Here is a 12869-nt window from a genome sequence, read left to right as displayed (position 1 = left end):
TGTTTGTAAAAAGATAAATGTTTCTTGTGTCTCATTTTTGACTGTTTATCACCTTGGATCAAATGCTGCTTGAAGGATTGGATGAATACATTTGATATAGTTGTAGAATTAATTATTATTCTGAAAGCTCCTGAAATATCTATTAATGGTTCTAAGTTCTAACGCCAAGTAACTAAATCTCTTATTTATTGCAATTTATTGAGGTCATTTTTGTTTTGTCTTGTTGATGAAATATAAAGATAGTATGAATGTAAACAGCTGAATATAAGCTTTCCAACTATCCCGGGTTAACAATCGGTAGCACTTCATCATCTGCTATTTCTTCAATAGTATGCTATGTATTTATTGAGCCTATTAGTTTAGTCTGTAGAGCATAAAGTTAAAAATGCCAAGAACATACTTTCAATCAGTCTCCAAGCCAATACTTGATGCTCCTTTAATGTTGAAAATAGATGTATTTTCTTCTGTATAATGTGTATGTCTATATTTCCTTTGAGGGGAAGCTGATAGAATGTTTAGATGAATCAATTGCATATAGGTGATGAATTGTTATTTATTGCTAAAACACATGGAAAAAACATTAATGGTTCTAAGTTCTAACACTAAGTATGAAAATCTCTTTTGTATTGTAATTTTTCTGAAGTCATATTAGTTTCTTCATGTTGATAATTTATATTTATAACTTCATGGTACACCTCTGAAATTAAGCTTTCCAAATCTCCCGGGTTAACTATCATTAGCACTTCTTCATATGCTGGACTTCCAGGAATTTGTGCAAAATGGCCTGTTAGCTCAGATGGTTAGAGCGTGGTGCTAATAACGCCAAGGTCACAGGTCCGATCCCTGTACAGGCCAAGTTTAATTGTTTGTAAAAAGATACATTTTTCTTGTGTCTCATTTTTGACTGTTTATCACCTTGGATCAAAAGCTACTTGAAGGATTGGATGAATACATTTGATATAGTTGTAGAATTAATTATCATTCTGAAAGCTCCTGGAATATCTATAATTGGTTCTAAGTTCTAACGCCAAGTAACTAAATCTCTTATTTATTGCAATTTATTGAGGTCATTTTTGTTTTGTCTTGTTGATGAAATATAAAGATAGTATGAATGTAAACAGCTGAATATAAGCTTTCCAACTATCCCGGGTTAACAATCAGTAGCACTTCATCATCTGCTATTTCTTCAATAGTATGCTATATATTTAGTGAGCCTATTAGTTTAGTCTTTAGAGCATAAAGTTAAAAATGCCAAGGACATACTTTCAATCAGTCTCCAAGCCAATAAGTGATGCTCCTTTAATGTTGAAAATAGATGTATTTTCTTCTGTATAATGTGTATGTCTATATTTCCTTTGAGGGGAAGCTGATAGAATGATTAGATGAATCAATTGCATATAGGTGATGAATTGTTATTTATTGCTAAAACACATGGAAAAAACATTAATGGTTCTAAGTTCTAACACTAAGTATGAAAATCTCTTTTGTATTGTAATTTTTCTAAAGTCATATTAGTTTCTTCATGTTGATAATTTATATTTATAACTTCATGGTACACCTCCGAAATTAAGCTTTCCAAATCTCCCGGGTTAACTATCATTAGCACTTCTTCATATGCTGGACTTCCAGGAATTTGTGCAAAATGGCCTGTTAGCTCAGATGGTTAGAGCGTGGTGCTAATAACGCCAAGGTCACAGGTTCGATCCCTGTACAAGCCAAGTTTAATTGTTTGAAAAAAGATAAATTTTTCTTGTGTCTCATTTTTGACTGTTTATCACCTTGGATCAAACGCTGCTTGAAGGATTGGATGAATGCATTTGATATAGTTGTAGAATTAATTATTATTCTGAAAGCTCCTGGAATATCTATTAATGGTTCTAAGTTCTAACGCCAAGTAGCTAAATCTCTTATTTATTGCAATTTATTGAGGTCATTTTTGTTTTGTCTTGTTGATTAAATATAAAGATAGTATGAATGTAAACTGCTGAATATAAGCTTTCCAACTATCCCGGGTTAACAATCGGTAGCACTTCATCATCTGCTATTTCTTCAATAGTATGCTATATATTTATTGAGCCTATTAGTTTAGTCTTTAGAGCATAAAGTTAACAATGCCAAGAACATACTTTCAATCAGTCTCTAAGCCAATACTTGATGCTCCTTTAATGTTGAAAATAGATGTATTTTCTTCAGTATCATTTGTATGTCTATATTTCCTTTGAGGGGAAGCTAATAGAATGATTAGATCAATCAATTGCATATAGGTGATGAATTGTTATTTATTGCTAAAACACATGGAAAAAACATTAATGGTTCTATGTTCTAACACTAAGTATGAAAATCTCTTTTGTATTGTAATTTTTCTAAAGTCATATTAGTTTCTTCATGTTGATAATTTATATTTATAACTTCATGGTACACCTCTGAAATTAAGCTTTCCAAATCTCCCGGGTTAACTATCATTAGCACTTCTTCATATGCTGGACTTCCAGGAATTTGCGCAAAATGGCCTTTTAGCTCAGATGGTTAGAGCGTGGTGCTAATAACACCAAGGTCACAGGTTCGATCCCTGTACAGGCCAAGTTTAATTGTTTGTAAAAAGATTAATTTTTCTTGTGTCTCATTTTTGACTGTTTATCACCTTGGATCAAACGCTGCTTGAAGGATTGGATGAATGCATTTGATATAGTTGTAGAATCAATTATTATTCTGAAAGCTCCTGGAATATCTATTAATGGTTCTAAGTTCTAACACCAAGTAACTAAATCTCTTATTTATTGAAATTTATTGAGGTCATTTTTGTTTTGTCTTGTTGATGAAATATAAAAATAGTATGAATGTAAACAGCTGAATATAAGCTTTCCAACTATCCCGGGTTAACAATCAGTAGCACTTCATCATCTGCTATTTCTTCAATAGTATGCTATATATTTAGTGAGCCTATTAGTTTAGTCCTCAGAGCATAAAGTTAAAAATGCCAGGGACATACTTTCAATCAGCCTCCAAGCCAATACTTGATGATCCTTTAATGTTGAAAATAGATGTATTTTCTTCTGTATCATGTGTATCTCTATATTTCCTTTGAGGGGAAGCTGATAAAATGATTAGATGAATCAATTGCATATAGGTGATGAATTGTTATTTATTGCTAAAACACATGGAAAAAACATTAATGGCTCTAAGTTCTAACACTAAGTATGAAAATCTCTTTTGTATTGTAATTTTTCTAAAGTCATATTAGTTTCTTCATGTTGATATTATATATTTATAACTTCATGGTAAACCTCCGAAATTAAGCTTTCCAAATCTCCCGGGTTAACTATCATTAGCACTATGGCTGAGATACCCGCCACCCCCTCTCAACACAATCCCCAAGGATGGGAAACGGAAACAGTTCTGAAGTCTTTGGAAGACGGGAGGGAGTAACCCCCCCGGCCGTATTTATTAAAATATGAAACAAAATTAAAACATTAAATAAACAGTTTCATATTATGTACAATTTCATTACCACATTGCGATGTTTGGCTAACCTTAACAGATTCTCTAATACAAAGGTTCTCCTAGCCGAACTAACATCCTACAAAACATTTACTTGAAATTTTGAAATTGTACATCCCAACGTTTAAGGGCCAACGGCAAGGTCGTAACCTGTGTCAAGATCCCTAACCCAGAAATATCGCCCTCACTTGTGAGGGGCGGCCCAGAGGCGTACCTCAAGTGCAATTACCAATTTCCCTTGACTTGACGGGGGCCCCAATAAAACTCGACGCCACTTAGAGGTCGTACGAGGACTCGTGTGAGGTATCTAGAAGGTAGCGTAGACCCCCCCCCCAAACCCCACACAACTTACCATATCTGCCGTCGCAGAAGTCCTGGCCCCGGGAAATTCCCCAGGAGGGGGCTGTAACCCCTCCTACCCAGGAAGGGGCCTTGACCGCCTTTTCTCTTCTTTCGGCGACCCATCCTTAGAAGGGACCGCCTCCCCATTGAGGGGCCAATGGCCACCTCCCCCGAGCGCTCCCATCCCTGCTGGGTGACGCCCACTCATAGGGATCTTCCAATTAGTGCTCACCGATCATGACCTTACCGCCCGACCAAAATAAATACGACAATGCTAACTAAATGGCTTAACTAAAGACAGTAGCAACTACATTTTTATTAAAAGCATGCTTACCAGTGAACACTAAAGCAGAATTTCTTTCCTTGCGAAACGTAACACAAATCGACATTCTTTATTACATACTCAAAATCATCACGATAATACCACAACCTGTAACGAAAATCAGAGTTATCCATCAACTTTATTCAAAAACCACTTGCTGTCATCAGGGGCTGGTGGGTGGGTCAAAATTGGCTCTTCGTTCCGTCTCGAGCTCACGTGCAGCGAGGAGGTGCAGCTTCAGAGCACAGGAACAAGAGGATGCCTTCGGATCTTGCTTCTCCTTTTATCTGTCTTCAGGGCGGGCGTAAACCCGCCCCTGCCTGCCCCTAGGGCGTGGCCAGCCGCGTCAGTGTCTAGGCCAACCCACTCTAGGGCGGGAAAAGGCGCGCCCCGGCTACGCCGCTTCGGGCATACCAGCCGAGACTCGCCTCCCGCCCAAGATGGCTTCCCGGGGGGATCGTGGTACTCCGCCATACGTTCGGGGGGACCGAGTGGTCGCCCCTTTCCATATGGCTGAGATACCCGCCACCCCCTCTCAACACAATCCCCAAGGATGGGAAACGGAAACAGTTCTGAAGTCTTTGGAAGACGGGAGGGAGTAACCCCCCCGGCCGTATTTATTAAAATATGAAACAAAATTAAAACATTAAATAAACAGTTTCATATTATGTACAATTTCATTACCACATTGCGATGTTTGGCTAACCTTAACAGATTCTCTAATACAAAGGTTCTCCTAGCCGAACTAACATCCTACAAAACATTTACTTGAAATTTTGAAATTGTACATCCTAACGTTTAAGGGCCAACGGCAAGGTCGTAACCGGTGTCAAGATCCCTAACCCAGAAATATCGCCCTCACTTGTGAGGGGCGGCCCAGAGGCGTACCTCAAGTGCAATTACCAATTTCCCTTGACTTGACGGGGGCCCCAATAAAACTCGACGCCACTTAGAGGTCGTACGAGGACTCGTGTGAGGTATCTAGAAGGTAGCGTAGACCCCCCCCCAAACCCCACACAACTTACCATATCTGCCGTCGCAGACGTCCTGGCCCCGGGAAATTCCCCAGGAGGGGGCTGTAACCCCTCCTACCCAGGAAGGGGCCTTGACCGCCTTTCCTCTTCTTTCGGCGACCCATCCTTAGAAGGGACCGCCTCCCCGTTGAGGGGCCAATGGCCACCTCCCCCGAGCGCTCCCATCTGTGCTGGGTGACGCCCACTCATAGGGATCTTCCAATTAGTGCTCACCGATCATGACCTTACCGCCACAGGCCGGATATTTGACCGGCTATCCGGACCCCCCACAACACTCCTACCTAAAGGTCATGGTGTAACGTTTTTAGCCATGCTAAGAAGTCTCCTATGAGTAACTCATTCCCCACCCGAGACAAATGCACTCCATCCCCCAAATACATACTGTCATCATTAATACACCCATGTGAAATAGCATGCAGTGTCTTGGAACGGAACAACCTACTCACTTTGTTATTAAGCTTCCTAACAGAATGATTTAAAGCAGGAACCGAAATAGCCCCTCGCCATACTTTTCGTGGGATCATATGGGACCACGCAATTGTGCACCCTGGAACTCTCCTCGCTAACCAACTTACAGTGGAAAGCATCGCCTCAAGAAGAAGTCGTCTACCAGTGGTGACCAAATCATTACCCCCAAGATGTACTATGACTACCGACGGCGGTGACCTCGTCCGCCCTAGCAAACCCTCAAAAAATGATTGAAACTGGTCAATACAGAGACCGCCTCTTCCGTAGAAGGACACACTGTACCCGTATTCCCCAGCTACGTGAATCATATCACCTGCCTTGAATACGTCTGCGGCACGTCTCACGTATGAGTGGCCCACAACCCACACCTCCTTTTTCACAGCCGGTGATGTCTGACCGCTGGCCCGGTGTAGGGTCGACTGCAAAGTCCGCCCCGCCTCGTAGGCTTGCGCAACTGAAAACCAAACAAAAACAAGAAGCGTGAGTACATTGCTACAGCTTCACAACATGTGCAACCGCACATACCTCTTATAACAATTGGAGGACCAACGCCCCACCCGTTTAACTTGTTCAACATCCAAACCCCTGGCTGTAGCTTCTGTAGCAGCCCCTATCTGAAAGGAATGGGTCCCAAACTCGCCCGGGTTCAAGCCCGCAGCGGCAATCGACATCGCAAGCACCCGCTGAAACTGAAACTTTGTCAGTGGGGTGGCGTCAGCGTGTCTCAACAAGGTCCCCCCCCATGATGCCACCCTTCGTGCTAAATAATCTTCCAGGCACCTTACCGGGCACATGGAGGACCCGGGAATCCTGCGTATGATTACGCAGTCCCCCATCCCACTTTGATCGGTCTTGGACCTGACAAATGAGACCGTCATCGTCTCCCCTCTGATCTGGACGTGCTCCTGGCACAATCCTCCTGTCACATCCTGCTTGTTCCTCGCCACTAGTTCGCTTACCCGCATAGCCCCATGGAATGCCAGCGTAAAAGCGGCTCGGAATAACACTGTCTCAAACTGAGACGAACACGTAGCAGGGAGTCTGGATAATAACTGGGCCAGCCTATCCAAACCTATCGGGCGCCTCTCATCTACTCTGCGACCCTCAAGGCGTTGCCACCCCCGTAGCGCTTTCTGTACAACGAAAGACGCTGTCGGGTCATGGATCCCGTGAGCCCTAGCAACAAAGGAAATGGCAGCCCGATGCCTCTGAGCCGTGGCCACCGATTTCCCGATCCGATGTAAGGACATCAGAAAATCAACCACCCACTCTTCCTGGCCCCAAAGCTCCTCTCTATCAGTCCCCAAAAAGGCCAAATAGGACCGGAACGCCCCTTCATATGCCTTCCTCGTCCTGGGTGCTAAACTCTCTCCCACGAGGTTACGAAGTTCGGGGCACCGAGAGACCAGAGAGCTTCGGGAAAGGGTGCCGGCTCCGGGTCCGCTGTGGGAAGGAAACCCCAGAAAGCCTGCATACGAAAACGAGACAGTGCATCAGCCGCCTGGTTCATTACCCCTGGGACATGTCTTGCTCTGAATAGCACATTCAATTGCATACACAGTAAAACAATTTCCTTGAGCAGTCTCAAAATCCATTTGCATCGTGCTGCCTGACTATTGATACACTCGACCACGGTCATATTGTCAGACCAAAATACCACAGAGTGATCTTTGAACCCTTCGGGCCAAGTTCTCAGGGCCACTAAAATGGGGAAAAGTTCCAGGAAAGCAATGTTACTTGTCAGTCCACTGTCATGCCACCATGTCGGCCACTTTTGTGCAGACCATCTTGTGCCGAAGATGGCACCGAAACCTATGCTCCCTGCCGAATCTGTCCACAGCCCCAGCTCCTCAGAGGACACGGCTGGTTTGTTCCAGACGACTCGACCATTGAAATCCGCCAGAAATGCCAACCAAATGCGCATGTCCTGGCGGACCTCTGCCGAGAGCCTTGTGCGATGATGGGCCTCCTTCAGGCCGACCATGGCTTGAGCAATCGAACGGGAAAAGGGGCGGGCCATTGGTATAACTCTCAAGGCAAAATTCAACTGGCCAACTAACTGCTGTAATTGATACAGCTTAACCTTAGGTCCACTTATACACATTTGCAGGGATGTCCTGAACTTTGACACTTTGTCAGCTGGTAAACGAAAACAACCTTCTGCGGAGTCTAACTCGATCCCCAGAAACTCGAGGCAAGTGGAAGGCCCCACAGTCTTACCTGGTGCCAATGGCACGCCAAACTGATTCATCAGGACACAAAACTGCGCCAAAGCCTGCCCACATTCCGGATCCCCGGCTGTCCCCAGGAACAAAAAATCATCTAGGTAATGCATCACATTTTGGAAACCCGTCTTCCTTGTGAAGACCCATTGTAGAAAACTACTGAATTTTTCGAAATAGGCACAAGATATAGAGCACCCCATCGGCATACACCTATCCATGTAATAATGACCCTGAAACATGAAACCTAAGAGACGCTGATCGTCTGGATATACCGGGAGCAACCGGAACGCTGACTCGATATCAGATTTTGCCATCAGCGCCCCGGGCCCCAGGCGATTCAAAATGGCTACAGCCTCATCAAAGGATGCGTACCGCACCGAACACACTTCCGGGTCAATCGCTTCGTTTACGGAAAGACCACGTGGGGCTGATAAATTATGTATAAGCCGAAACTCACCCGGGTCCTTCTTTGGGACCACACCTAAAGGGGAACAAACAAAATTAGGAACCGGTGGTACACTAAACGGACCGGCGACTCGACCTCGAGTAACCTCCTTCCTGATCTTATCCTGTACCACAGTCGTATGCTGAAAGACCGATAGCTGATTTTTACATTTCGTTGCCCCTCGAAAGTCCCCCACTGGGATGCGGAAACCATAAGAAAACCCGTTCCGCAACACCCCAGCAGAAGTACGATCCGGGTATTCACTGAGCCAAGGAATCATTGCCAAGGTATCAATCGGGGTAGGTAAAGGCGCCCCTCGGACTATGTTAGACCTGTTTGGCGCCTCCTCTACCCCCGTTATCACCCGTTTTGGCTCTGCACGTGGACTCAGGATGGGATGATTGCCCACACCCACTACACTCGTGTCTAAATTTGCACGATCCCTGGGGCCTAGTACCTTTACCCCTGTTGAAGTTCCAACACACCCCCCTGTTTTCCTGTGTTGCCGGCAGGCTTCGAGTAATTGTCGGTACCCGCACCTGACCGAAAGGGCGTCCCCGCATACTGGCGGGAAGATTCGCCAACGATACTCCCTACTAATGGCAATTTTAACATACCAGTCTCCTTCATTTTGGACCATGACACAGAATCATAACAATCCCATGTTAAATTTTTATCATGTTCTTTAGCTTTTCTAAACAGGTTATCATAGCAGAACCAATGATTACCCTCGTGTGATACCGAGTACCCCATGATTCGTGACTGATAAATCGGCAATTCGGGTAACAGATCGGGCCTTCGCTCCCCCAAGATCGATGTAAAAACCCCCCACGCTTGGCCCCAATTGCCAATGTTTTCATTTACCTTAAAGGCGGCCATTTTTGCGCGCCAAACACTCGGATGCATGAGCTCCTTCTGGCCCTTGACATGCTCCATCTCATAGTGATCAGTAAGCAACGAGAAGATGTTTACGTACTCCCCTGCCCATATCTTCTCCTTAATAGCCAAAGGAACATGCTGACCCAACTTTTCCCTACGAGAGGGTGCCGACTCATCCCTCGCAATCGGCAATGGCCGCTTACCTGCACCGGACGTTGTCTCTGCTACTGAACCCGTCCCCTGCGACTTCTCTACTGCTGCAGCCGGCGTGGACACCTTCGCTGCTTCGTTCCGTCTCGAGCTCACGTGCAGCGAGGAGGTGCAGCTTCAGAGCACAGGAACAAGAGGATGCCTTCGGATCTTGCTTCTCCTTTTATCTGTCTTCAGGGCGGGCGTAAACCCGCCCCTGCCTGCCCCTAGGGCGTGGCCAGCCGCGTCAGTGTCTAGGCCAACCCACTCTAGGGCGGGAAAAGGCGCGCCCCGGCTACGCCGCTTCGGGCATACCAGCCGAGACTCGCCTCCCGCCCAAGATGGCTTCCCGGGGGGATCGTGGTACTCCGCCATACGTTCGGGGGGACCGAGTGGTCGCCCCTTTCCATTCTTCATATGCTGGACTTCCAGAAATTTGTGCAGACCGGCCTGTTAGCTCAGATGGTTAGAGCGTGGTGCTAATAACGCCAAGGTCACAGGTTCGATCCCTGTACAGGCCAAGTTTAATTGTTTGTAAAAAGATTAATTTTTCTTGTGTCTCATTTTTGACTGTTTATCACCTTGGATCAAACGATGCTTGAAGGATTGGATGAATACATTTGATATAGTTGTAGAATTAATTATTATTCTGAAAGCTCCTGGAATATCTATTAATGGTTCTAAGTTCTAACACCAAGTAACTAAATCTCTTATTTATTGCAATTTATTGAGGTCATTTTTGTTTTGTCTTGTTGATGAAATATAAAAATAGTATGAATGTAAACAGCTGAATATAAGCTTTCCAACTATCCCGGGTTAACAATCAGTAGCACTTCATCATCTTCTATTTCTTCAATAGTATGCTATATATTTGGCGAGCCTATTAGTTTAGTCTTTAGAGCATAAAGTTAAAAATGCCAAGGACATACTTTCAATCCGTCTCCAAGCCAATACTTGATGCTCCTTTAATGTTGAAAATAGATGTATTTTCTTCTGTATCATGTGTATCTCTATATTTCCTTTGAGGGGAAGCTGATAGAATGATTAAATGAATCAATTGCATATAGGTGATGAATTGTTATTTATTGCTAAAACACATGGAAAAAACATTAATGGTTCTAAGTTCTAACACTAAGTATGAAAATCTCTTTTGTATTGTAATTTTTCTAAAGTCATATTAGTTTCTTCATGTTGATAATTTATATTTATAACTTCATGGTACACCTCTGAAATTAAGCTTTCCAAATCTCCCGGGTTAACTATCATTAGCACTTCTTCATATGCTGGACTTCCAGGAATTTGTGCAAAACGGCCGGTTAGCTCAGATGGTTAGAGCGTGGTGCTAATAACGCCAAGGTCACAGGTTCGATCCCTGTACAGGCCAAGTTTCATTGTTTGTAAAAAGATGAATTTTTCTTGTGTCTCATTTTTGACTGTTTATCACCTTGGATCAAACGCTGCTTGAAGGATTGGATGAATGCATTTGATATAGTTGTAGAATTAATTATTATTCTGAAAGCTCCTGGAATATCTATTAATGGTTCTAAGTTCTAACGCCAAGTAACTAAATCTCTTATTTATTGCAATTTATTGAGGTCATTTTTGTTTTGTCTTGTTGATGAAATATAAATATAGTATGAATGTAAACAGCTGAATATAAGCTTTCCAACTATCCCGGGTTAACAATCGGTAGCACTTCATCATCTGCTATTTCTTCAATAGTATGCTATATATTTATTGAGCCTATTAGTTTAGTCTTTAGAGCATAAAGTTAACAATGCCAAGAACATACTTTCAATCAGTCTCTAAGCCAATACTTGATGCTCCTTTAATGTTGAAAATAGATGTATTTTCTTCAGTATCATTTGTATGTCTATATTTCCTTCGGGGGGGGAAGCTGACACAATGATTAGATGAATCAATTGCATATAGGTGATGAATTGTTATTTATTGCTAAAACACATGGAAAAAACATTAATGGCTCTAAGTTCTAACACTAAGTATGAAAATCTTTTTTGTATTGTAATTTTTCTAAAGTCATATTAGTTTCTTCATGTTGATATTATATATTTATAACTTCATGGTAAACCTCCGAAATTAAGCTTTCCAAATCTCCCGGGTTAACTATCATTAGCACTTCTTCATATGCTGGACTTCCAGTAATTTGTGCAAAATGGCCTGTTAGCTCAGATGGTTAGAGTGTGGTGCTAATAACGCCAAGGTCACAGGTTCGATCCCTGTACAGGCCAAGTTTAATTGTTTGTAAAAAGATTAATTTTTCTTGTGTCTCATTTTTGACTGTTTATCACCTTGGATCAAACGCTGCTTGAAGGATTGGATGAATACATTTGATATAGTTGTAGAATTAATTATTATTCTGAAAGCTCCTGAAATATCTATTAATGGTTCTAAGTTCTAACGCCAAGTAACTAAATCTCTTATTTATTGCAATTTATTGAGGTCATTTTTGTTTTGTCTTGTTGATGAAATATAAAGATAGTATGAATGTAAACAGCTGAATATAAGCTTTCCAAATATCCCGGGTTAACAATCGGTAGCACTTCATCATCTGCTATTTCTTCAATAGTATGCTATGTATTTATTGAGCCTATTAGTTTAGTCTGTAGAGCATAAAGTTAAAAATGCCAAGGACATACTTTCAATCAGTCTCCAAGCCAATACTTGATGCTCCTTTAATGTTGAAAATAGATGTATTTTCTTCTGTATAATGTGTATGTCTATATTTCCTTTGAGGGGAAGCTAATAGAATGATTAGATCAATCAATTGCATAAAGGTGATGAATTGTTATTTATTGCTAAAACACATGGAAAAAACATTAATGGTTCTAAGTTCTAACACTAAGTATGAAAATCTCTTTTGTATTGTAATTTTTCTAAAGTCATATTAGTTTCTTCATGTTGATAATTTATATTTATAACTTCATGGTACACCTCTGAAATTAAGCTTTCCAAATCTCCCGGGTTAACTATCATTAGCACTTCTTCATATGCTGGACTTCCAGGAATTTGTGCAAAACGGCCTGTTAGCTCAGATGGTTAGAGCGTGGTGCTAATAACGCCAAGGTCACAGGTTCGATCCCTGTACAGGCCAAGTTTAATTGTTTGTAAAAAGATTAATTTTTCTTGTGTCTCATTTTTGACTGTTTATCACCTTGGATCAAACGCTGCTTGAAGGATTGGATGAATGCATTTGATATAGTTGTAGAATTAATTATTATTCTGAAAGCTCCTGGAATATCTATTAATGGTTCTAAGTTCTAACGCCAAGTAACTAAATCTCTTATTTATTGCAATTTATTGAGGTCATTTTTGTTTTGTCTTGTTGATGAAATATAAAGATAGTATGAATGTAAACCGCTGAATATAAGCTTTCCAACTATCCCGGGTTAACAATCGGTAGCACTTCATCATCTGCTATTTCTTCAATAGTATGCTATATATTTATT

General features: G+C 42.1%; 2 non-coding genes across 2 annotated transcripts; both read left to right on the top strand.

The window, feature by feature from the left end:
• Window positions 1-9849: 9849 nt before the first annotated feature.
• TRNAI-AAU (transfer RNA isoleucine (anticodon AAU)) lies at window positions 9850-9923 on the top strand. The gene has a single exon. It is a non-coding gene; the product is annotated as a tRNA-Ile (tRNA).
• Window positions 9924-12440: 2517 nt separating this feature from the next.
• On the top strand, window positions 12441-12514 carry TRNAI-AAU (transfer RNA isoleucine (anticodon AAU)). The gene has a single exon. It is a non-coding gene; the product is annotated as a tRNA-Ile (tRNA).
• The last annotated feature ends 355 nt before the right edge of the window (window positions 12515-12869 follow it).

The sequence above is a fragment of the Lissotriton vulgaris genome, chromosome 4_1 (genome assembly GCF_964263255.1).
Source record: "Lissotriton vulgaris chromosome 4_1, aLisVul1.2, whole genome shotgun sequence".
NCBI lineage: Eukaryota > Metazoa > Chordata > Amphibia > Caudata > Salamandridae > Lissotriton > Lissotriton vulgaris.
This window is presented reverse-complemented; position numbering and strand designations above follow the sequence as displayed.